This window comes from Mus caroli, unplaced genomic scaffold (genome assembly GCF_978045245.1).
Source record: "Mus caroli unplaced genomic scaffold, Mus_caroli_1 scaffold_8, whole genome shotgun sequence".
NCBI lineage: Eukaryota > Metazoa > Chordata > Mammalia > Rodentia > Muridae > Mus > Mus caroli.
The window spans coordinates 29,864,366-29,891,630 of NW_028227263.1; the positions used below are offsets into that span (position 1 = coordinate 29,864,366).

General features: G+C 39.2%; 1 protein-coding gene across 1 annotated transcript in view; it reads left to right on the plus strand.

Moving 5' to 3' along the window:
• Positions 1–27,265, plus strand: part of Sox6 (SRY-box transcription factor 6) — a 592,637-nt gene that overhangs the window by 14,656 nt on the left and 550,716 nt on the right. Inside the window, exon 2 of the mRNA XM_085841377.1 lies at positions 26,978–27,160. The gene's annotated coding sequence lies outside the window, so the exon portion shown is untranslated. The remainder of the gene's footprint in view (positions 1–26,977; positions 27,161–27,265) is intronic.

Here is a 27,265-nt window from a genome sequence, read left to right on the forward strand (position 1 = left end):
TTGTTTTAAGATGAAATGTTCTATAGATATCTGTTAAATCCATTTGGTTCATAACTTCTGTTAGTTTCACTGTATCCCTGTTTAGTTTCTGTTTCCACGATCTGTCCATTGATGAGAGTGAGGTGTTGAAGTCTCCCACTATTATTGTATGAAGTGCAATGTGTGCTTTGAACTTTAGTAAAGTTTCTTTTATGAATTGGGTGCTCTTGCATTTGGAGCATAGATGTTCAGAATTGAGAGTTCATCTTGGTAGAGTTTTCCTTTGACGAGTGTGAAGTGTCCTTCCTTATTTTTTTTGATAACTTTTGGTTGAAAGTTGATTTTAATTGATATTAAAATGGCTATTCCAGCTTGTTTCTTGGGACCATTTGCTTGGAAAATTGTTTTCCAGCCCTTTACTCTGATGTAGTGTCTATCTTTGTCATTGAGGTGCGTTTCTTGTATGCAGCAAAATACTGGGTCCTGTTTATGTATCCAGTCTGTTAGTCTATGTCTTTTTATTGGAGAATTGAGTCCATTGATGCTAAGAGATATTAAAGAAAGTTACTGTTGCTTCCTGTTATTTTTGTTGTTAGAGGTGGAATTATGTTTGTATGGCTATCTTCTTTGGTGATTGTTGAAGAAGATTACTTTCCTGCTTTTTCTAGGGTGTAGTTTCCCTCCTTGTGTTGGAGTTTTCCATCTTTTATCCTTTGTAGGTTTGGATTTGTGGAAAGATATTGTGTAAATTTTTTTTTGTCATGGGATATCTTGATTTCTCCATTTATGTTAATTGAATTTTGCTAAGTATAGTAACCTGGGCTGGCATTTGTGTTCTCTTAGTGTCTTTATGACATCTACCCAGGATCTTCAGTCTCTGGTGAGAAGTCTGGTGTAATTCTGATAGGTCTGCCTTTATCTGTTACTTGACCCTTTAACCTTACTGCTTTTAGCAACAACAACAACAACAACAACAACAACAGAAGGCCTAAGTATTGAAGAGGAGCAGAGACATTCTCTGTCAGTCTTTCCCCTATCCCTTTGGTTTTTCGAGACAGTTTTTCTGTGTAGCTCTGTCTGTTCTGGAACTTGCTCTGTAGAACAGGCTTGTGCCTCTGCCTCCCAAGTGCTGGGATTAAAGGTATAGCCCACCATTGCTCTGGAATTCTGTCAGTCTTTTATCTAAAATTTTGAAAATTACCCAAAAGTTTTACACACACACACACACACACACACACACATACACACACACACACACACACACACACACACACACACACACACGAGTCTCTCTCTAACACTATATTTAGTTACTTTCACCCCAGTTGATCTCATCCCTCCCACTTCTGTTAAACCTCCTTTCCCCAGCAACTTCCCTTTTATTTTCATGTGTTTAGATCTGTTTTTGTTTTGATGATGTGACCCACTGAATTTAATCAAGTTTCTTGCATGAGCATAAGTGGCTGCTATTTGCTGTAGCATTGGCAACTTAACAGTGGCTTTACCACTGAAAAAAATGGCCCTCCCTTCCCCAGCAATGACTACATACCAATAATTTCTAAAAAGTACATCCTCCTGAACCCTTCCAGCGTCCATGGTGGAGTTCACAGATCCATCTTGTACAGGAATCATGTTTGCTATGAGTTCATGAGTTTGGAACGGGCATGTCCAGAAGATGGAGTTTCACAACACTTTCCCCCAGTCTCCTGCTCTTTAAATTCTTTCTTCTTCCTCTTTCTGATGTTCCCTTAATTGTGGAGGGTTATTAACTTTATGTATAGAAAAATAAAATAGTTCATAGTAAAAAGTAACATGCCAATATTCAGGGAGTAAGATCAATGAGATTAAAAAATAAAAAAATAACTATAGTGAAAGAAATCTATTTACTCATTTTCAATAGTTGTTTTTCAAGTACTTTATAAAAGGTATTGAAGGTGATCCTAAATACTCTTTTTCTTTCAGTGAGCATAAACCTAGAGGGCAAATAAGTTGTATACACTAGAAACAAATGAGAACCATAGGTAAAATTTATGACATTGAAAGTAGTCACAAAAGGCTACATAGTATGTGATGCCACGTAATGAAATGGACAGAATAAGTGAATCTATGGGATGAAAAGTAGATTGTTGCTGGTGAGGTATGGATTGGGAAGTAGGGAGTTGCTTCTGATGAGCATGTGGGTTTATTTGAGGGAGTGACAAAATGTTCTAAAACTGGTGATGGGGCACAAGTCTACAGATGAACTAAGCTTTACTGAATGCTGTAAATGAGAGAACAGTATGGTATATAAGTAGCATTAACATTAGACTATTGTATATGGTGTATGCAGGAGTGCTGGGGAAGGGATGCTAGAAATGCTCAAGATAAGTGAAGTGAGAGGAGACTGTTGTTAAGCAACAGATAACGGAATGGTTGGGTGTATTTATGGAGAAAAGGCCTCTTACTTTTGAGAACTGGAAATCTCTAGGAATAGGACAGAGGAGTAGCTAGGATCCTCAATAAGTATTTTTTGTTATTGTTCACCTGTTTGAGATAGGATTTCAATATGTATAGTCCAAGCTGGCCTTAAACTCACAGAGATCCACCTACTTTTATCTCCTGAGCACTAGGATTTGTGTACCACAATTTCTTTTTTTCAAAGGATGTTTTAAAGAAAAGTTTATAAGTCTATAGCTGGGCATGGTGGCGTGAATCTGTAGTGCCAGGTACTCAGTAAGATAGGGTTGCTTTAGCACAGGAGGCCAATCTGAGCAACTCAGATCATCTCTCTTAAAACAAGCCAGCAAGCCTCATGACTTAATTGTCTTTAGATATATTCTACTGAGTGGATGAAAGAAAGGAATACAGGAATGTCTAGTATGTATCAGGCAGGCTCATCCCCAGCACATCAAGTAATAAAGCGCGTTTTTCCTCAGAACATGCTCAAAACAGTCAAGTGAGTGAGTATGCTTGTGTTAAATGTGTGTAGCCGAGTTAAAAAAGAAGTGAAATCTGAGTTAAAGGTAGAGAAAAGGACCTAAATAACATCGAGGAAGAGGGCGATGATAATGACCTTGTTTGTTCTAGTTGCTTGGGCATTCCTGGTTACTTTTCTGGTTCCATTTCCCCTTTCTGTGACGTCACTGTGTCACAGAACCAGTGCCTTTATTTGATGTAATTTTATTTAATTCCAGGAGGTTAGGAATAGGTAGGGCAGACTATTTGTCACCCTCTATGATCTATCATTTTTTAAAAAAAGATGAGTGTTTTGCTTTTATGTATGTCTGTGTACCACATAGAGGCACCTGCAGAGGCCAGAAGAGGGTGTCAAATTCCCTGTGACTGGAGTTACAGTTGGTTGTAAGCCACCATATGGACTGGGAACTGAACCTCAGTCCTCTGGAAGAGCTGCCTGTACTCTTAGCTGCTGAGCCAGCTCCCCATCCTTTATTTTAATTAGAAAGAAGATTGTAAGGAGAAGGCAGTGTTTGGCACAGGGATGTAAATTATAAAAGGTGGGTATCTGATTGGCAAGTTTATTGCTGTCTAAAAGGTAAAAGAGAAGAACCTTTTCGTGATTGGCAGGTTCTAACTTCCATGTGAGTAACGAGCAGGGGCTGAAATCCAGATGATCTCAGTCTCCCTTTGCTTCATGAAAAATAGGTATTTTTTTCTGTTAAATAATGATTTTAAAACCTAACATCTGAATAACCTTTTGTCATCATATTCCAAAATATTTCCTATAATGTTGTATCTTATATTTTTTTTTTAGAAAAGTTGAACTGTGTTTTATCAAGTTTATGATTTAATTTGGGAAGAATTCTTTTGACATTGTAGCCATTGACAATAAGTTTTAGCGGATCAGAGCAGAACAGGATCTGCTCTTCAGATGCTTACAATAACTATGCATTTATTTGTATGTATAAGTAGACAAGAAGACTTTGTTTTTCCCTTATATGTTATATGAAACCCTTTTCATGTATGGATAAAGACATTTAAATATATAGTCAAGGTTCTGAGAGAGGTAAAACTCAAAGACCAAAGTGGGAGGCAAAGGAGAGCAACGTGCTGGACACGCTTTCCAGAGCATCTAAGCTAAGCCTTGGGCAATACTTAAATTCTGTTTCTATTAAAAGCTCAGAATCTTAGCACAACATAAAAGGAAAATTTTGATGATTTAGAGTATTTCTCGTTTCTGGTGTATATACAATTCCACACAACCATGGCCATAATCAGGACACAAAACAATGTATTCAAGTCCTAAGTTTCTTTCCCCAAGCCTTCTCCCTTCTCAATGCTTGAGTAAGATATGTCCCCTGACATTAATTCTTGCCTCTTGTTGACAGTCCTATACGAGAAATGATTTTATTCAGCACAGGGCTTTGATCTCTACCCTTGTCCTTGGTGGCTTGGGTCCTATCTCTATTTAGTCGCATTCCATTGTACAGAGGTCCCACTTGCTGCTGAAAAGCATTCAGGTTGTTTCCAGCTTAAGTTATTTTTTTTTTTAACTAACTTTTAGTTTAGCAAACAAAGAAGTGACTTTGTTTGTGTCATTGTTGTGCATATCATGCCTTGTTCTTATTTGCCCACGTGTCCTCTGTCCCTGCTCCATCCTCGCTGGTCCCCTTCCTTTTCCCAAATAGTCTCTCCTGCTTTCATGACACATTCCATTGCTTTTTTCTGCTTTCCTTCCACTCTCCCTAGAATTCTCCTTCTCCTCTCAATGACACGTCATAGATATGCACACACACATAATTTAGTCAAGGTTATATGTATAAGAGGAAATGTGATATTTGTTTTTATGAGTTTGGCTTATTACTTCATGATTTTCAGTAATATCTATTTTTTCTGAGGATGCTATGATTTCAATTTTCTTTGTAGTACAACAGAATTCCATAGTGCATAAAACTGTGTTTTTTAATCTTTCTATCTGTTGATGGACATCTAGGCTACTCTGACTAGTAAAGCAGTTAGTGTAGGTGTGCTTGTGTTTCTGTGGGACACTGACTTAGAATCCCTAGAGAAGTAACCTAGGAAGTCTATAGCTGGTCATACTGTCTTTTTAGTTTTAAGTTTTTGAGGAACCTTCATACTAACTTTCATAATGGTTGCACTAATTTTATTCTAACTAGTGATATATAAAGTGACATCATATAAGGCTTCTTTGATTTCTTGAAGATGGACATTTTAACTAAGCTGAGATGGAACCTCTGTAGTTTTGATTTGCATTTGAGGACTATATTTCTAAGTGAAAGTGAAAGTGAAAAATGTCACTGATGTGTTGAAAGAATTACAGCAAATATAAAGTATAGCCATTTAAAGGATATTGGTTATTCTAATCCATGAGTGTGACATGTCTTTTCCACGTTTTTGTATGTTCTCTTTAATATCCCTCTTTCCTTTTGTCTCTCAGTTTTTGAGATTGAACCCAAGCCTCATATGCTCAGAATGAAGTCTCCCACTGAGCTACACTGTGGTCCCTCTTCAGTGGTTCTCAGAAGCGTTTTTAACGTTTGTCTTGTGGGTGTGCTCATGTGTGTGTGTGCTCATGATTGTCTGTGCTTGTGCATGTGGAGACCAAAGGTCAACCTCAGATGTCATTCCTGAGGGGCCAATTACCTTTATGTTTTTAAAAATAGATTTTTGTTTACTTGTTTATGTTGATTTTCATTTATGTCTGTGTGTCTGAGTGTGTAGATGTCATGTGTGTGGATGCCCGTGTTGGCCAGAAACCCATCAGCTCACCTGTAACGGGAGTTTCAGAAAGTTGTAAGCTGCCTATCATTGGTATTTAAGAACTCAATTTAGATCCCCTAGAAGAGCAGCAAGCAATTTTAACCACTGAGCCATTACTCCAACCCCCAAGATTGTGTTTTTATTTTTAACTTGTGTGTGTGTGTGTGTGTGTGTGTGTGTGCATGTTTGTGCCTGCCACATATGTGCAGGTACATACAGAGTCCAGAAGATGTCACTAATCCCCTGGAACTGGAATACAGGTAGCTGTGAGCTGCCTGACATGGTGCAGGGAACCAAACCAGAGTCTTCTGTAAAAGCCAGCAAGGGCTTTAACTGCTGCATCACTTCTTCAGCTCCCAGATCTCTCTTCAAACGATGTGGGTTCTAGGATCAGACTCCGGTCCTCATGCTTGCCAGGATGGAGCCCCTTCCCAGCCTTTCATTGCGCTTGTTGTACAGAGCCTTTACTTCCTTAGTAAAATGTAGTCCTAGGTTATTTATTTACTAACTAGTTATTTTCAGTAAGATTGCTTTCCTAATTTCAAAAAAATTATTAGTTTATAAAAACTACTTATTTTTGTTTATTGAGTTTTGTATCCTTCAACATTGTGACTTTTCTTAGTTTGGCAGATGTTTGTTAGGCCCCTAAGTTTTCCATACCATGTTTTCTGAACAGAGGCAGTTTGACATCCTCTTCCTGGTTTTGATGCCCTCTATTTACTTGTGTTGTTTGACAGTGTTGGTGAAGACTTCAGGAATACGTTGACTGAAAGTGGGGGAAAGCATTGGATTGTGCTCTGGTGACTGGGGATGTAGCATGTACAGGGCTCTGGAGTTCTGCTTAGCAACACAGAAGAAAAAGGTGGTGGAAGTGTACATTACATCCTTGTCTTGTCCAGAGTTTAGAGAGAAAGCATTCACCATTTCCACATTTAGTTCTGTGCTATGCATGGACTTCTAAATGACCCTTATTATGTTGAAGTACCTAAATTGTCTAGTTTTCTTTTCATGAATGGATGGTGAGTTTTAAGGAATATCTTTTCTGAATCTATGGAGATGGTCATATGGTGGTTAATCATTGGTTCTGTTGGGTGATTAATTTTGCATGTGTTGAATCTTCCCTGTGTAGGCATGCAAGAATGCACCAACTCTTTAAAAAGCACTCCCTCAGAGCCCCCTAAACAACATGTGCGCTTGATTTTTGGCAAATGTAGGCTTGGAGATCCCTCTAGTGCTGATATAGTAGCAGTACACTGATTATAGCCACAGGAAACCTTGCTAGTGGATGTATCAAATACTGAGATAGTGTCAATGACAGGAAGCACCCTGCTTAGAATTTCTGGGAGGACAGGCACAAATCCAGACTACAAAGATTAGATAAATAACCAACTCTTCAAAGTAGAAACGTCTTCATATACCAACATGGTTTCAATAGCATCCTACCTAATGGACTATATAATAAAGCAGCAAAAACTGTTCATAAAGCTGCCAATATGTATACATTTTGGGCAAAAATGTTTCAAAGACTTGTTTTAAGAAAGCCTAGTGAATTTAAGAAAATTCAAAGAAAGAACTAGTGCTTTTATCAGAGAAACTTAACAGAAAGATTGAAGTAATTAAAAAACATCAAAGAGTAATCCTTGAACTAAAAAGTACACTCAATAAAACGATAAACACAATGGAAGGCACTCATAGCAGGATACATCAAATAGAAATAAACATTGAGAGCCAGGATGGGCTATTTAAAAACACAGCTGAAGGAGGAAAAGAAAGCTCTACAAATGAGAAGGGTTGAAGGACATACAGGAAGTCTGATATAGCATTAAAAGAGCAAGTGTTTTTTGAAGAGAATTGCATGTATGAATCATACTGGTAGTATTCAGGCTGTTAGGTTTCAAGTGAGCCTTGACCTTACCAAAGGGATAGTAAACATGTTAAAAAAGATAACCTAGAGGAAGATGTAAATACCCAGGTACAGGAAAGTACGAGGACACCATCCAGATAGAACTCAACCAAGTCTACCTTATGACCTATCACAATAAAGTTTAAAGATCAAGGCAAGAACCTCAAAGTAGAAAAAAAAGGGAGGGGATATAAGGATGTTTCTACTTGACAGCCTACTTCTCTGTGGAAGTCAGTGTAGGAAGGATTATTCACAGTGCTTATGGGGAAAGAACTACTATATGTAATAAAGACACCCTTCAGAAATGGAGGAATGGTCTCTGAGATGGCTCAGCAGGTAAGATGCTTGCAACGAAGTTTGGGGACCTGAGATTTCTCCTTCAGAACCTCATGGTGGAAAGACAGAACAGACTTTCCATAAGTCCTCTGACATCCACAAGCATGCGTTATCACACACACACACACACACACATACACACACACACACACACACACAAATATACACACTCTCATGTGCACATGGGGGAGAGAGGAGAGGAGAGGAGAGGAGAGGAGAGGAGAGGAGAGGAGAGGGAGAGGGAGAGGGAGAGAGGGGAGGGGGGAGGTGGGAGAGGGGGTGAGAGAGGGTGGGGGAGAGGGGAGAAGGGGGAGGGGGGAGGGGGAAAGGGTGAGAGGGGGGAGAGAGGGCGAGAAGGGGAAGAGGGAGAGAGGGGGGAGGGAGAGGGAAGAGGGAAAGGAGTGGGGAGGGGGGAGAGGAGAGAGGGAGAGGGGAGAGGAGAGAGGAGAGGAGAGGAGAGGAAAGGAGAGGAAAGAAAGATCCTCCAACAATACCTAATGAGTAAATAAAGGTCTCTCAGCACTGAAAAGCCCTAGGCCAGAGAGACTCATTGCTACATTTTTATTCAACTTTTTAGAATTGGAATTGGTGCCAGTTTTTAATCAAAATATTCCTTCCTTCCTTCCTTCCTTCCTTCCTTCCTTCCTCTCTCTCTCTCCCTCTCCCTTCCTCCCTCCATCCCTCCTTCCCTCCCTTCCTTCCTTTCTTTCTTTTTTTTTTTTTTAAGATTTATTTTATGTATCTGAGTACACTGTTGCTGTCTTCAGACACACCAGAAGAAGGCATCTAGATCCCATTTCAGATAGTTGGGAGCCACCATGTTGTTGCTTGGAATTGAACTCAGGACCTCTGGGAGAACAGTCAATGTTCTTAACCACTGAGCCTTTTCTCCAGTCCTCTTTTTTCTTTCTTAATTATCTCAGATATTTTGTTACAGTGACAGAAGCTCACTAGCATACTTCAATTTAGGCCTCAATCTCAAATACAGTTAGTTACATTGGGAGTTAAGAGTTTTAGCACATGAATTGGAGAGCATACAATTGAGTACATAGGTAAGAATAAATTCAAATAAATCAAAATAAAGCAAAATATCTGTTTCACTATGGATTAAACTAAGTTAGGTACAAATTACTAAGTCTAATTACAGGTGATCCTATGGGATCATTAGTATACAACTAGAAAGCTGTATTTTCCAATCATTTTACATGCTCTGTACTGACCAGGTTGATCAGACATTTCTGTGTTTTATTCTTCAAACCTGGATATAGGCCAATAGGCCAATTTGTATTTAAAACATTGCTAGTTGTTATTGTAGAAGAAAGAGTAAATAACAAATCCTTTCCAGGCAGTTAAAACTTATGCTCAGAAATGCCACAGATACTTCCCCATGCTCAATAGTCAGCATGTGGCCACCAGTGTCCTAAATGATGTCCCCACATACCAAGCCCCAGTAGCATACTGAACAGGCATATTTTAAGTCAAAATTAGATAAGAAAAATATTAATATTTTTGAAGAGAATAACTAATATCATAGAAGTAAATAGTCCATCAATAAGATATATTGATTTGTAAATATACATGCAGGGAATGTGAGTTTACCAAGTTCCATAAAACAAACATTAATAGACATACAGAAACAGAGGACTCTGATGATTTCAGAGATAGTAATAGTAGGTGACTTCAACTCCACTGTCATCAATCAATAATCTAGACTCCCCCACCCCATCTTTAGAGTTACATTGTATCATAGAGAAAAATAGTCATCACAAACGTTTATAGAATGTTCCATATACAAAAGTTCAAAGTAATTTTAGATCATAATGGAGCTAGAAATCAACAGGAAACTTGAAATCAATAGAAAAATACAGAAACTCTGCTAATGTGGGGACTGAACATACTTGAATTGTCAGTGGGTCACTGAAAAACTCAGGAGGGAATTTAAAATGTTCCTGGAATCAAATGAAAATGAAAACAACTAGCCCGAATCTTTGGTAGTTCTAAGAGGGAAGTTTAGAACAATGAATGTGTGCACATTAAAAAAGATTAGGAATAAATAGAATAATTAAATGATACACTAAAGGCCTTGGAAAAAATAAGAGTAAGCTTATGCCCACATTAGTCAGTGGAGAAAAATAATGAATATCAGGTCATAAATTAATATAATGAGTCTATAAACAATAAAAAGAACCAATGAAACAAGGTTTCTTTTGAAAAGATAAGGATAATCAACAAATCCATAGCCAAACTAACAACAACAACAAAAAAAAAAGAGAGAGAGAGAGAGACTCAATAAAATTAGAGCTAAAAAAGATTTTACAACAAGTATTAAAAGAAGTCTAGTTGGTCATTAAGGAATATCTTGAAACTTTAGAAGAAATGTACAATTTAATAGAAATGTAACTTATCAAAATTAAATCAGGAGGATATAGATAACTTAAATAGATTTATAATAAGCAACAAGACTGAAGCAATAGTAGAATGACTTTCAATCAAGAATAGCATAGCACTAGATGAATTTGATGCTAGATTCTATCAGTATCTTAAAACAGAATTAACACAGATGCTCCTGAAACTATTTCATAAAAAGAAGGAATTCCATCCAACTCACTATATGAACATTATCCAGAAACTAAAAGTAAACAAGTAGAGAGCAGAGAAGAAAACTATAGGCCAATTTCCCTAATGAACATAGATGCAAAAATTCTTAATAAATTGATTACAAGCCAATTTCCTAGAAAGACTGAAACAGAATAGAGGACCTAGAAATAAGGCCAGTCAGCTACAGAAGTCTACTGTTAAGCAAAGGGGCCCAAATCAACTACTTGAGAAACAGTGGCCACGTCAACAAATGGTGTGGGGAAATGGATATTTACATGTAGAGGAATGAAATGAGGCCCTCCCCCTCCCTGAGCAAAAGTTTCACAAGCACAATCAAATTGGTTCCAATTTCAAAGTACAAGGATATTTCAACATAGGTGAATCCATAAATATAATCCAGCACATAAACTCAGAAATAGGAATCACATGGTCATGTCAATAGATGTAAAAAGGCCTTTGGCAAATCCAGTACTATTTATGATGAAATCTCTAAGGAAACTAGGAATAGGAAGAACATTTCTCAGTAGGCAAACCTAGGGCAAATTTAGACTAAGGGACAACCTGAAAGTCACTTCTGAAACTGTCAGAAATGAGACAGGGGTGTCCATTCTGCCCACCCATATCCAATACAGTGCTTGAGTCCTTAGAGCAATGAGCCAAGATAAAGAAAAAAATGGCATATAAGTAGGAAAATAAAATTATTCATATTTACAGATGCTAGGATCTGATACTTAAGGTCCCCAGCCCCATCCAAAAGCTTTTAAATCTAATGAGCACTTTCAGCCAAGTTGTGGGATATAAAGCCAACATAAGATCAGTAATGAATTTGTCTAGAAAGACCAGTCAAGAAAAATAGTCTGTTCACAACAGTCATAAAACACATTGAGAAAAAAGCTGAATATGTTGGTGAAAGACTCCTGCAAAACAAACAAACAAACAAACAAACAAACAAACCAACCAAAAAAATCCTGTGAAACTGAAGAAGGAAGCTCAAGAATACACTAGAATATGGGAAGACATCCATGTTAATGCATGAGAACCAATATGGTGAAACTGGCTCTATATCCAAAATAATCAACACAGAGTTCCTGCAGCCCTCACCAAAATGCTAACATTCTGCACAGAAACAGATAAAAGTCCTGAAATTCACATGGAAATACAAAGGACCCTCAAGAGTTAAAGCAATGTTAGTAGAAAGATCAATGCTGGGAGGGTCATAGTACCTGATGTCCAAGTATACCACGCACATGACCGCGATAAAACCCTGGCCACTGACACAAAGCAGACACAATGATCCTGGAACAGAAGAGAGGACCCAGAAACAAACCAATTCAGCTACAGCCATTTGCTATTGGGTAAGGGGCCAAAATCAGCTCTTGGAGAAGTGATGGTTACCCTGACAAATGCTGTGAGGAAATGGACATAGATGAATGAAATGAGATTCCCCACCCCTTCCCTGAGCAAAAATCAGGTCAAAATCAATTAAGTATCTTAATGTAAGACTTGAAAGTTTCAGGTTACCATGGGAAAAATAGGGGAAGCACTTCAGCATGTCAACTTTCCAAATAGGACTCTAATAGCCCAAGAGACACTAGCAAGTATTAATGAATGGGATTACACAAAGCTAGAAAGCTCTACGCAGCAAAAGAAATAATCAACAGAGTGCTGGTCTACAGAAGAAGTTCTTTGCCATCTATTAATCTGACAGGGGATTGATATCTTGACTATGTTATATGAAGAACTCAAATGCAGAGCCCCACGAGCATTTGATCTAGTCAGGGACTAGGCAAGCAGATTGAACAGCCTGACTCTTTCGTGTGGTTCTGACAGCAAATGTAATTTCTCTGCAGTAAGCCCAGCAGTGAGCTCCTAGTTTATTTAGTGTTAAAACCTGAATTTGTTGCGAATCTTTTTGTCTTTTTCTCCTTATACTTCTGCTTATGCAGGTACATATATGCATATACATTGTAATAAATGCAAAAACGTTGAAAACTTCATTAAGGCTATTCAGTTTTCTTGTCTGGGGTATTGGAGTCTTTAAAAAACTTTCCCCAATAACCTTAAAGTTATTCACTAGTTACAATGAATACTATGCTTATTCTTTTAGAAAGTTAAAAAAGGAATATAATGCAGGATGCTGGTTGTTAGATTTTTGAGACTGTGTAGAGATTTAAGACAGAAAAAGAGACAGGAGTCTGATGTTTCAGCAGTCTGTACTGTGCTTATTGGTACACACAGTGAGGGGCAGCCTCTCTCCCATCTGGGTGGTTGAAGAACTACCAGAAAAAAGATAGCTTCAATCCTATTTAGGGTCAGAAATGATCACAGCACAGAGCTTGTGTTTCCCTCCTGAAGTCCCTTCCTCCTGGAAGGTGCCCACCCAAGAAGAGACAGATTGTGCCACCTGAGCAAGGGCAAGCAAGATTATCCGTAAGCTTGTAGGGCTCTGTTTCTCAGGGGAGATGCTCTGTTACTGGTGGTGATCACTATGGAGCTTCTGTGGTTGTTGTGGTTTTTGTTTGTTTGAGGAAGGATCTTACTACGTACCAAGGCTGGCTTTAATTCTTGATTCTCTTTCCTTTGCCTGCCAGTCATTAGAGTAAAGGCATGTACCACAGAGCCTTCCTCTATTTGTTAAGCAAATGAACAAAAATAACCTATTAATCACACGAAGTGTGATTAAGGATAAATAAAAGTTGCTACATGACAAAGAATCAGTGTCCTCCCCTCTTGTGACATTTTGTGAGAACATGTGTCAATTCTTTTCAGTGAGTAGTGCATAACCTTAGCACCCACAGTTTTAAGGAGATGTAGAGAACCCAAAATACAGAGCTTCAAGTCCTATTAGAAAAGAATTATTGTCTTAATCTATTTTGTATTATTATCACAAAATCCTGGGCACTGGGTAATATAGAAGAGAAATAGGTTTATTTAAGATTCAGTGACTTGAAGGTCCAAACAGCATGGTTACTGGTTTTCTGGTCAGTTCCTGCTGGTTGTCTCACCAAATGATGGAAAAGTGGGATGGTAGCTGGCTAAGTGCTAGGAGGCAGATTTATGTATTCAAGGAAGCAAGAAACCTGGAAAGAGGCTGTTACTGCTTTCCTTGGCTTCCTCCTCTTGCAATCTACTGTCATGGGTTCACTTCTACCATATTTTTTCCTAGCCTCTTAGGACAGGAGAAGCTGGAGACCTCAGGCCCTAAATACTTTCCATTAGGTTCCACTTCTGCAAAGTTCTACCACCCCACACTTCAGCCATGCAAGCTTTCCATGCATGAAGCTTTGGGGTGGTGGGAAACTATATCTAAACCATACCACGAATAGCATGCATAGAGACTGACACCCAGAATAAAGCTAAAATTAGCATTATCTGGATACTTTTGGTGAGTCCATAATAGTAAGAAGTCCTCTACAGTATAGTATTATCATGATCACATCATATAACCACAAGGAAGTTTTTGACTACAATGTCTGAAGTTTTGAAGTTCAGGCTAGCATAAGTGCAGTAATGCCCCTAAAGTCTTAGACTTTATCCTTCAACAGGACCACTATCATTATTCAGTTAAGTTTTTGTTTTACAAATATTTGTAGCATTCTTGTTGTGTGCTGGGAATAGTTTTATATGTTTTTGAAATTACCTTTTCATCCTTGTACTTAAATGGTTTTTTGTTTTTGCCTCTCAAGGCATGATGGCCACCTTCAAAAGGAAGAAGTGTAGAGATGTGGCAGTCAAGAGTCTTTAAGGACATGTGTCCTTCTGTAAGAGTAAGACAGCCTTCTCAGAAGCTCCTGGATTCGAAGGTGAAGTTAAGGACAGGGGAAACAAAGAGGCAGCTCACATTTCAGACAGTCATTTTAGAAGTTCCAACAGCTGATCAGTAGAATTCCAGCAAAGAGAATAGAGAACCAAATAGGGATTAAAAAATTTAAAAAGTGTCTGGAACTAAAGGCATCCAGAAAGAGAAAACAGTAGGTTGCATAGGATCAGAAATCAGTTGTCTCAGTGTCACACTGAAGTCTAGAATACAGTGGCTAACAATCACAGGATTCTAAGGGAAAGTGATTTTCAACCTATAATTCTATACACAAGCAATCAATAAAATGTCAGAATAGATACATTTTCTAATATGCAGCAAATACAATTTTCCTTCCATTTATTATTTTTGCTAAAGAAAGTCTTAGAGATTTATCTCCAGGAAAATGAATTAAGGAAAGCAAGGAAAAGGAATATGTGGAACCCATTGCAGCAGAGTCTAAAGGCAGCCACTAGTGTCTGCAGTGAGGACTGAGGAATCTAATACAGCAGAGTCTAAAGGCAGCCACTAGTGTCTGCAGTGAGGACTGAGGAATCTAATACAGCAGAGTCTAAAGGCAGCCACTAGTGACTGCAGGGAGGGCTGAGAGCAGTGTGAGCAGAGGTGGAACACAGGGCCAGTCCTTATAGTCAGGTCTCTACAGTGAGCCAGAACCAACAGCAAGAGTATGTACACACTTAGAGATTTGCTGTAAGGAATCTTGAAGATAGGATATGATGGGAGATATTTAGGTCACTGAGGCATGTTCTAAAAGAAGATTGTGGAGTCTTGGATCCTTCCTTTCACTGTCATTGGCTTCTCAGAAATGAGGAAAGTGGTTTGTTCTACTACAAACTTCCGCATGTGAGTGCAGATGCCCCTAGAGGTCAGAGGTGTTAGATCCCTGGAGCTGAAGTCACAGGAGTTGTGAGCTGTGTGATTGATACTAGGAACTGAACCCTCGTCCTCAGCAAGAGCAGTAGGTATTGTTGTTAACTGCTGCGGCATCTTTCCAGCCTCAGGCTATTACATACTGTATGGAGAAATGAGAAGACATGAGAGAACTAAATACTCACCTGTCAAGATGCTTGTGGGCATGAACAAAAGAAATCAGCACGTGTGCAAAAGCTGACTGTACATTTAAAAGCATGGTATTTTAAAATGTGGAGCTAAATATCAAAAGAAAGCCAGAGGATTTGACTGTGATTGCCTGGAGTCACACATGTAGGAAGGAAAAGGGTGTGGTGGGGGCCTAGTATCGTAAGCTATTTAGTGTTATCTTTTATTATTCACAAGCATTATTTATGAAAATCAATTAAGAATAAAAAGCGAAGTTCTTTACAAGTTGGCCTGGCAATGCCCTTCTCATGGATTTTTTTTTTTTTTTGCAACTAAAATGTGTATATTTTAAAGATAAAAGAAATCAGGACTTGGCAGAAAAATAGCTATACCAGGTACGTTTGGATTATGAACACAAGAAATGTCAAGGTCCCTGACTCTCTCTGATTGAATTTCATGGATTCTTGTACAGACATTTGTAGGATGCCTGCTATGCATGGGTCGTTTTTTCTCAACAGTTAGTGAAGAAGTGGTGCTTAGTGGGCTGGAGAGATGGCTCAGAGGTTAAGAGTATTGAACTGCTCTTCTAGAGGGTCCAGGTTCAATTCCTAGCATCTACATGGTGGCTAGCTGCCACATGTGATCCAGTGTCCTCTTTTGGCTTACACAGGCACTGCATATATGTGTTATACAGATATACACGTGGAGGAAAATAACCATAAATGTAAAATAAAAATAGTTCTTAAAAAAAGAAGTGGTACTTAGGAAGCAGGGCTGATGTGAATGGAGAATTGTCAGTGCATGCACCCCCAGACATAGTGGGAATCCTGCAGTGGAGTGATCTCTGTAGGAGAGTTTACAAGTTTGCTGATATATTGACATCTCGTCTAGTCTAGTCTCATCCACTCTAGCTCATCTTTATGGACACCCACACATGCTCAGCAAAGATGCTATAATACTACCACTTCTGGGTAGACTCTGCCTCTTGTGACAGTTGGATGACCATTTCTTTCCACAGATCTGATGTAGCATCCAGTCATTGCAGACAGGATGGCAATCATTTGTGAGGGTTGTCTGCTCTATACCAGTGGGATCCAGGCACAATGATTCTTTTTACTCTTCTTCTTGGATCTTAGCAACGATATTTTACAATCTAGATATGGCCTGATTTTCTTAGTCCTCCTGAGTACATCACAAAATAATTTTCAGTAGGTCTTGAGCACTTCTGTGGGAAATGCAGTAGAATATCAGCTACTGAGTTTGTAACTCTGCTTATGTAGTAAGGAAGATGTCTTCCATGTAAGGAATTACATCCAGATAAACCCATGACAAGTTGAAAACATAACTAGTTATAGGCTGAAAGTATCATTAGTTAAAAATGCATGTAATACACTCGACCTACCAGCCATTTGGCTTAGTAATCCAGCTCTTGTTGGTCTCTTACTTATGTCCTTCATGTTCACGTGGCTGACTGGAAGTTCATTGTGGATGCCTAGCATCTCAGTAGAGGGTCTTAGTGATCTCTAAGAAAAGATGAATATTTCTGGAAAAATTTCTATTGACCATGTATTACTTTTGTGCCATTGCAAAGTTGAAGAATTGTAAGTTAGACCACCATAAGTTGGTGATCACCCATAATTACAGACCAAAAGAAGTCTGCTCATTGCAAGATACCTCGTCTGTATGTTAATAAATATTAGTCATCTTGGTAGAAAACATTTATATTTTGAAGGTTTTTCAGATGTAAGGATGAAAGTGAAAGCAGGATGCTAAAGTTCACATTTTATGTGCTTATATTCATCAGAGAATAAAAGAATAGTACTTCTAATAACTGTTGGAGAAGAATCCATGCAATACTAGGAAGCAGAGTGAACTTATGAGTGAGTTAATATGATACAACCCAAAGTTATCAAAGAGACTCTTAAGTGGGAACTATCCTATTGGCCTGCAGGCTTGTCTGTGAGGCATTTTCTTTTTTCTTTTCTATTTTATTTATTTACATTTCAAATGTTGTCCCCCTTCCTGGGCCCATCACCCCTCCCCTTTGCCAAGCCTGGTATAGCTGTCCCCTGAGATGCTCTGCCAGCACTTGACTAATACAGAGGCATTTTTCTGATTGCTGATTGATGTGGCAGGGCCACATTGTGGAAAGAGCCATAGTTTGACAGGTGGTCCTAAGCTGTATAAGAAAGGTACCTGAATGTAAAAGAGAGCAGAGAGCGAGAACACACGCCAGCCTTCACTGTTTGCGCAATGAGGGGTTGTGACTTGGAAATAGAAGGCAGATAAAACCTTTCCTCCCTAAACAGTGTTTATCACAGCAACAGGAAAGCAAACTACAGCATTCTGGTAAACAAAATGTAAAAGTGTCTTCAGTGCTGATGTAGAGAGTGGGTTTCACTTCCTGTCATTTTGGAAGCTCATCTGACTTTCTTTGTTTTGTTTTGTGTTTTTTTTTTTGTTTTTTTTTATTTTTAATATTTTTATTACATATTTTCCTCAATTACATTTCCAATGCTATCCCAAAAGTCCCCCATAGCGCCCCCCACTTCCCTACCCACCCATTCCCATTCTTTTGGCCCTGGCATTCCCCTATATTGGGGCATATAAAGTTTGCAAGTCCAATGGGCCTCTCTTTCCATTGATGGCCGACTAGGCCATCTTTCGATACATATGCAGCTAGAGACAAGAGATCCGGGGTTCTGGTTAGTACATCATGTTGTTCCAACAATAGGGTTGCAGATCCCTTTAGCTCCTTGGGTACTTTCTCTAGCTTCTCCATTGGGAGCCCTGTGATACATCCAATAGCTGACTGTGAACATCCACTCCTGTGTTTGCTAGGCCCCGGCATCGTCTCACAAGAGACAGCTATATTTGGGTCCTTTCAGCAAAATCTTGCTAGTGTATGCAATGGTGTCAGCGTTTAGAAGCTGCTTATGGGATGGATCCCTGGATACGGCAGTCTCTAAATGGTCCATCCTTTCATCACAGCTACGAACTTTGTCTCTGTAACTCCTTCCCTGGGTGTTTTGTTCCCAATTCTAAGAAGACCACACTTTGGTCTTCATTCTTCTTGAGTTTCATGCGTTTAGCAAATTGTATCTTATATCTTGGGTATCCTAAGTTTTGGGCTAATATCCACTTATCAGTGAATACATATTGTGTGAGTTCTTTTGTGATTGTGTTACTTCACTCAAGATGATGCCCTCCAGGTCCATCCATTTGGCTAGGAATTTCATAAATTCATTCTTTTTAATAGCTGAGTAGTACTCCATTGTGTAAATGTACCATAATTTCTGTATCCATTCCTCTGTTGAGGGACATCTGGGTTCTTTCCAGCTTCTGGCTATTATAAATAGGGCTGCTATGAACATAGTGGAGCATGTGTCCTTTTTACCGGTTGGGACATCTTCTGGATATATGCCCAGGAGAGGTATTGCTGGATCCTCCGGTAGTATTATGTCCAATTTTCTGAGGAACCGCCAGACTGATTTCCAGAGTGGTTGTACAAGCTTGCAATCCCACCAACAATGGAGGAGTGTTCCTCTTTCTCCACATCCTCGCCAGCATCTGCTGTCACCTGAATTTTTGATCTTAGCCATTCTGACTGGTGTGAGGTGGAATCTCAGGGTTGTAAAAGTGTCTTCAGTGCTGATGTAGAGAGTGGGTTTCACTTCCTGTCATTTTGGAAGCTCATCTGACTTTCTTTGTTTTGTTTTGTTTTTTTTTTGTTTTTAAGATTCATATAGATAATTCATCCTCACAAGAAAATGACAGTGATATTTGAGAGGCCGAGTCAGGATGACTGAAAGTTCAAGGCAAGCCTGGACTGGATTACATACTGAATTCCATCCAGGCTATCCTGAGATACAGTAGGGCCCTGGTGAGAGAGAAGGGGGTGGGTGTCAGTGATAAAAGTAAATCTTTTATTAACTTTGCAAAATACTTCTTGAACATTAGCAGATAAAATGTTATCCTAAATAGTTATTTGAAAATGAAAATGAGAGTAAAAACTTTGGAATTCCATCAGTAAAGTTTAGACTATATGAAACTTTCATTTTTAAAACAAACTCAAGCAGTTTTACAAACTTCTTCCTGTTGTATATTAAATAGTATATGAGGATTGGGTCATTGAGAAGACTGTTGGAGATTTCAGTGATCTTTTAGCTAACAAAACAATACCCAGGGCTAAAACATTATTGGCTCTAAGAGTCTCCTTTCCCCTTGTGGTTAAATACACAGTGCAGTGCTCATGTAGTGCTCAACTTACATCTCAAAAACACCCTTTTTAAATCGAGTGAAGTATGCGAATGTGTTTTATATGTTATCATAATTTGAGAACTAATTGAAAGTTCATGTGGAAATATATTTAATTTCAACAATAATATTCACAAGAATAAATATCTACTAGCTTGTGAATATTTACTAAGTAGTAGGGACAAAATTATCTTTTACATTTTTCCATATAAATAAAAACATTAATTGTAATAGTATGTATATGTTTTAGTGTATTAAAACATTTTCTTAATTAGATATTTATGCTCAGTTTATGTTCATCAAGGAAATGTTACAAGTTGTGTTTCTTGCTTCCTTTTTTTCTTCACTGTGCTTCAAAAATATCTTTTCCATTTTGACAAATATGAAAAGCTTCCAAGGTCACTTTAGAGAATAACCATGTCGGCAACAACAATGCTGTGTCTGTGGGCTCCACGGAGTTCCATTCACTCCTCCAGAGGTTCCTCATGGAAAGAGTCCCTCAAAGACAGACCTGATTAGACTTTATTTGCTGTTTGTAGTGGATACCACACACACAGTCACTAAGCTGTAGGCAGGAGATAGATGCTGCAAGAAGAAGGCTCATTACAAATGCATATTTAAAAATGTAAACATTAAAAATATTTAGCACATACTTGGTTCAATAGATAATAATACCAAAACTATCTAAACTCTGAGCATCAGCAATTTTTGAAGTTTATTTCTGGTAATAAAGGCCCATGGTTATCACATATAACTTTAAAACAATATTCACTTGTAGCTTTCCCAAGTCACACCTTGTTACTGTTTTCAAGGTCACATGGTTTTCAGCTTCCTTGTATTTTCTTACAATGGTGCTGCAGTTGCTAAGGTGGTCTCTCAGTTCTGTATGCAGCGAACACCTGGCTTACTAAGACAAACACTGACAACAGTGAGTAAAGCTTGGTGAGACAGACTGTGTAAAGCACAGACCGTGTGCTGCAGCTAACGTGCTATGGAGCCCTTGCCATTGTCAATGTGCATTATGACTACATTGTACAAAGTCCTGGTATGCAAATGTGTGGCATTCAGAGAAGTGAAATAATCCTGTGTTATTATTATCTTTGTAAATTACATCTGAGGAGTTTTTGAGGACTTTACGATGGCAGTTTCTATAGTCACAGTCACGCAGTGTGTGCAGCACAAAGTGTTTTTCTTTCTCTATTAACAATAAGTGAGCCAATGAAAATGCTTTTTAAATACATACCCGGCAAGCAGTTATCTGGCTTTTCATTCTTACTATCCACAAACCATCCTTTATCGTCTCTTAAGACAGCATAGGAAACAGCTTTGTAAACATCTGCTTTTCATTGTTAATTGTCAGGAAAACTGGCATTTAAAAGCGTTGGAATCCTCTTAATCCTATCAAGAAGGCTATGTTATATACGTTTCTATCTCCTTTTCAGGTTGTTTCTCAGACTGTAAAAACATGTGTCCCTCCATTCACGTCTCAGAAATAACTTGTACAAGTACAACATTCTCATTGGTGCTTTCATGAAATTTCTTTCTGCAATTAGTTGAAATATTACTAACAAAGGCTAAATTACATACAAGATAAGCAATATAAATACAGAGTTTAAGTATATAATATAGACTTTAAAATTTCATGGATATATTCCATATCGAAATGTTCAATGATAGAAAATATAAGGAAAAGATATTTGGTAGCCGAAAGACAGATTAATTTAGGACATGAAATCTTCTGTCTTTAGGAAATATGCTTTATTTTCATAGGCTTTTTCTGTTCCAATAATTGAGCCGTTAATGTCAACAGAGACTCCCTGGCAGTGATATAGTATGAAGGCATTTGCAGTAATGCAGTGGCACTTCTTTCTAAATCACAGGCTCTGTTGCAGTAATCACTAAAAATATTAAAATTCTGTTCTAGTTGTTCTGAATTTATAATGTGAAAGCGACTGCACCCATCTCTCAAGAACATAAAGAGCATCCATAATTTAATAATTAAGTAACACATAATAACCAATAATTTTTGTTACCTATAAATAGGCCTGTGTAACAAGAGTAAGGAATACTAAAAGAAGTAGCTGATTGTTAGTAAAAACTTTTTTTCAGAATGTGCTCATTTAAAGCATTTTATAACCTTTATTAAATTGCCATCTTACTATGCAATTAGAATGTATTGTTATTTTTCTTTCTTTAAAACACTTGCACTTTATCATTTTCTAAGCTGGTAGAAGTTGGACTCTCACTGCGTTTCTTTTGCTTTTTAAACTTGTATTGGAGTGATGTAGAACTAGGCCTTATCACTGCATAGAAAATTAATTTAAATGACATATTGTTGCAGTTTCTATGACAACCATATCATGATGCTCATGTTCTTAAAAATTTATAAACTATAATCTGAAGTATGCTAATTCTAGTGAGTGAGGCAACAGTTATTTGCTTAATATTCATTTTACTACTGCGCTTCATCAACTTTGAAAGTCAGATGGTTAACATTCTGCATACAATCCAAAGAGGTTTTATATCAACTCTTGGGCTTATGTATTTTCCTCAGAAGCCGACAGTTACTGAACTTTTAAGCATGTATAAGAGAACCTTTCATTGCCTGTTTTCTTGAAGTGATAGGAATGAAAACGGGCGTGAACACATGCTGCTGACTCTCAACATGGCTGCTTTTCTCTCCACCCCTACTGGAAAGACAATATACTCAAACTAATGTAAAAAAACTAATAAAAACAAAAATTCAATAACGTCCAACGATCTACTTAAGCAATAGTGACTCTTCAAATCCTTGGGAACGCTGGTTTATTCCTTAACCTTAGTTGTTTGAGTTCAAGGAGCTCATATCGCTATTGTATGGTTATGATATATGATAATGACATGTATCATCAGCTTAAGGATATTTGCCTAGCACTGATATTAAACATTTTGATTTGAAATACAGTTTGAATTTTTTTTTAGGACTGATTCAAAAATAAAATATGCTATTTAGTCTATGGCTTATAACCATGGACTCTTTTGTTAAATGAAGATGCTTTTAGATATACCACTTGAAAAATTAGAAATGTATAATTAAAAAAATTTATTTTAGAAATGTATATAATTTGTTGGTTGATAAAAATTAGGTAATTTGATTTAAATAATATATAATGAATAAGATAATTTAACATCAGGTGGAATTATCAAACACCATTTTTGCTAATATATTTTATAAAAGTCATTTTTAATTAGTGTTCATTGAATTATAAAAATGCAAAACATAAATCCTTGGTTAACATGCTTTTAATTATTTGCTTTTCACATGTTAGGCTCTCAGTGAATGCAACAGAAATCCTATACTTAGACATTTTAAAAAGCAATCTGTAGTTTCAAAAGAGAGGTTGTTAAGAAACACATTTTAAAATTATAGGACACCAAATTCAGTTTTAAAAACACAATGCATAAAAGATACATTCTAAAGCAACTAAGCACACTTGTGAAGAAGGACAGTGCCAGTAAGCTGCTTTGCTGGCAGCAACGGCTGAGCGGGCCCTTGTCTGTCTTTTATGAGGCAATTACAACAGGTGTCATATTGATTTGCCTACTGTTTCCTGTGTAGCTCGAGTGCATCCTAAATGGAATGACAGTCCGAGTGGTAAACTTCAGGTCTGGAAGGAAGGTTTAGTCAGTGGGACCTACCGCTTTTCACTGGGTGGTGAGAAGGTAACACAGTATCACACTCATTGAGAGCGGGTACTGGGGAGTTTTAGTGAGGGAGTTTACTGCTGTGTTTGAAACATAACTTTTCATTGTATCCCCCCACCTGTGTGTTAAATGTGCAAATTGTTCAGATCACTTTTATTTTGGTTAAAAAAAACTCCCAAATTCCATGTAGGCTTTTCAAAGAAGCATTTGGAAGCATTTGATAAGCCTTTCTGTTTCCTGTGACTGTTTCCCTGGCATTAGCTTCAGTGGCATCCAGTGGTAAAGCAGCTGTAATCCTGACTTGTTCTTTCATGGAGCAGTTCAAACAGGTTAGCTTGATGATTTTAAAGCATAGCTGATTTATATGGGGTTTGGAGCGGTAGTAGAGGTTGCAATGGTTTCCAACCAGATCCTTTATTTTTGATGGTGCAATTCCATTACATTTTCCCATTTATTTTCTATTTATAGTAATGTGAAGTATGCCCATTGAATAATGTCAGCTTATATTGCAAGGGTTTTTGTTTTAAAATTATGGAATTGGTCTCTACACATTCAATGTATTTTCCAATTGATATTTCTACCTAAGCTTGGTTTCTGCCAGTTATGTTGGCTCTAGTGTATGCCCGTCTCATTTAAGATAAAATGAATGGCCAGTATTATGTATAGTAAAGCCAAGCTTCCTTTGAGTTAAGGCTTTGGAGCATTGTGCAAGCCTAATGTTCTTCCATGAAGTTGGCCCACCCCACTGTGACTAAGAAATGAGATGATTTGAGGGCTATTACATACTTACGATTTTCATAGTGGATTAGAATAACATTACTTAGCACAGGTGTTTCTATAATTGGGATTCCCTGGGAAAATTCAGTACTGTATTCAATAGTACTCAGCTTTCCACATGAGCAAAGGCACTGTTGATTTGCTGGGCTGTGGCATAAATCAGGAGAGAGGTCTGGCTTCGAGGCTTGTTGCTTCTCCTTTTAGAGAAAACATTTCCTCTTGGCCATTAGCATCATATTGCTGTGGACCTATTTACAAATTTTCTTTCATTTATTTATTGCTGGCCAAATACTGGAGGCCACAGCTGGTGTCAGCCAGTCCTGGTTTAAGCTTTCATATAACTCAAAATAGTTCCCAAGTGTCCTTTTTCTTAAACAATTCTCCGTTTGTAAAACATCATATTTAAATAACATTTATGTACTCAAGCAGCAGTGAAAAATCTCAGAAGTGTTCTCAGGGCAGTTCTCTGAGGAGAACCTTTGGGATGGCTTTGTAAGATGCCTCCAAGTCTTGAAGGCAGTTGTCCAGGAATAACAAAGAACAACTGCAGTAGGTTGTTGCAAGATTCAGCAAGAGGGCTCTTAAAAGCCTGATATACAAACTGCAAATATATCTGCAGAGCAGTGAGTGAAAATGAGCTTAAGAAGATGGAAGCAGGTGATACAATTAATAGCACACTACTGTTTTACCAAACCTATTCTTATGGTACCCAGAAGGCCTGAGTTTTTGGGAAGTGGGACACTTGAGACTCAGCTTTTGCAGCACATAGCTATGCTGTCTCAACGTTCCTCTCTTGTTTTCAGTTCTCATCTTAAGACCTCTGCTTATGACTGCTTGCATCTCTAAGTACCTTTGTCTCCCATAGAAGAGCAAGCAAAGGAACCCAAGGGAGGCCGAGGCCACCCTGAGCCATGACCTCCGTCCTGTAGGAGCCGAGGCTGTGTCTTTCTCAAGGTAGCTACCAGTCCTCTGCCTGGGTAGTTAGTGCTGAAAGTTCTCACCGCAGTCCGGGTCTCGGATCTGTTCTGTAACCCCAGGTTTGTAGTCTAGTGAGAGAATGCACTGAGTACTGGCATTAGCTACTTTGCAGGTGTCGCTCTGCCATCTTCTGATCTGGGTTTCCCAGCAGTACGGCTTCCGGGACTCCTCTTCTCCGGGGGTGGGGGTGGGGGACCTTCGTGGGCTTTAAAAAACAAAAAACAAAAAAAAACCAAAAACCAAACCAAAACAAAAACTGTCCCGGAGGTCGTCCTGGCTGCCAGCTCCGTCTGCATGATGGGTCTTAGTGGCTCTGAGCCCAGCGCACTCTTGAGCTCCACCTCAAGGTGGCGACCGAGGCACGTAAACAAAGGCTGCACTGGCAGTTGGCACCCATGGGCTCTTCCACGAATCCCAGTTTCCCAGCGGCTCCTCCGAGAGCTGAATTGACTGTTAAAAGGGCCCTTGTAGATGGATCGTTGGACCGGAATGTCAGCCGTGCGTTCGTGCGTGACTGAATGACTGAGTGACTCTGTGTGTGTGTGTGTGTATGTACGCACGTGCGCGTAGCCTGCGCTTGTGTATCGGTCGAAGCCGGCAGAAGCGCTTCTAGGATGGAAACTCTAGCCCCGTTTGGGATGCTGGAGCTTTCCTGGCATCACCTAAGCCTGCCCCCATCCCCCCTTCCGCCCCCTGCGATCTGGCTGGTCCGGGCTTCCGCCCACTGTGCCGCCTGAGTACCCTGGGTCAGTGAGCAACTGGCAGGACAGAGGGTTTGATCGTTGTGGCAAACAGCAGGTTTGCAGATCTCTGTTCAGTGACACCCACGATTTATGAGTGACTCCGGTAAATACAACTCTTTGCTGCGCTGGAGTCCTCTAGGGAGCGCGCAGGCCGACCCTAGGAGTAGGGGTAGTTGTGGGCGGACAAGAGAGACACGGACAGTGAAAGAATAAGCATGCGGCAGTCATACAGTCTTACCTCTGGGACGAAGGACACGGTTCCTAGAACTGCGATCTGCACGGCCTGTGTGCAGCCCAGCTGTTTCTCCCGTAGGCGCTTCCCGCCTAACACCGCCTTCTGACTAACTTGGATAGGGCTTGAGCTGCCCCCTCCTTTTTTCCTCCCCTTCTTTTCCTTTCCAGACATCGCTTTAACTCAACCCAAGGCATATCCAGAAGTCAGTTCCGTATAGAGCTTCCATTCAGTCGTGGGGGGGAATCCGGTATACAGTTTCTTGTAGGCAGATGGAAGAACTAGATGGTTACAGGACTTTGGAGGGGTACGTAGGAATGGCACGGGGTGTTGGTGGCAGCGAAAGACAGTTTCTTTTGGGTCTTCGCACTGCCGCAGGTAAGGCTCTCAGATTACAGCTGCCCTCCTGTAGAGTCACAGTTGTGGGCAAGCGGAGGGCGCTGTGCAGTTGAGAGGGGAGTGGAGGAGGGTGGAGTGGGAGAAATGGGCTCTGGACAGGCTCCACCGGAACGCATTGTCTTGGTTGGTGTCTGTGCGGGGCGCTCAGCTGATGTCTTTGGGAGCTTTTGAACAAGGTAGACCCTCTAATACCCTCCCCCACTCTCTAGACAGTGTTTCAAAAGATGCGAATAGCTCTAAAATAAGTTTAATTTTTTTGTCTGACTTCCCGTTCAAGATGTAAAAAGGATCAAATAAATGAAACTTTATTTGACTGTGGAGTTTATCCAGAGACTCAGCGACATCTCTGGTCTTTGGCCTTATTCTAATTCTATGGTAGTAATTACCCTTCGTTTCTTTAAGTGCGATAGATTTATTGCCTTAGAGACTATGCACAGTTTGATTGAATTATTCATTTTTTTCTTTGGTGTAGACTGCATCTGGGGACTCTGATGTGACGTGTAGATTTTTTTTTTCAGGAACAAAGGGAATGTGGAAATGAAAGAGAGAGGGAGAGAGAGGCTGGCAGATGTAATGAGACGCGGTGAAGGTGTACGCAGACGGGCACTCCCACGCCTCCTCCCTTCGGCTCTCACTGCAGCCCTGGGTAACTCGCAGGCTAACACAAACAGCTTTTCTCCCGCAGCCTGCCCTCTGTCACTGTAAGTACATCACCCTTCTCTTATCAGCATGCAGATTCCAGCCACGCACTCCCTCGCTTTGGCTTTGCACCTTTGACAGCAAAAGCACATTGGGAAATTAACTTT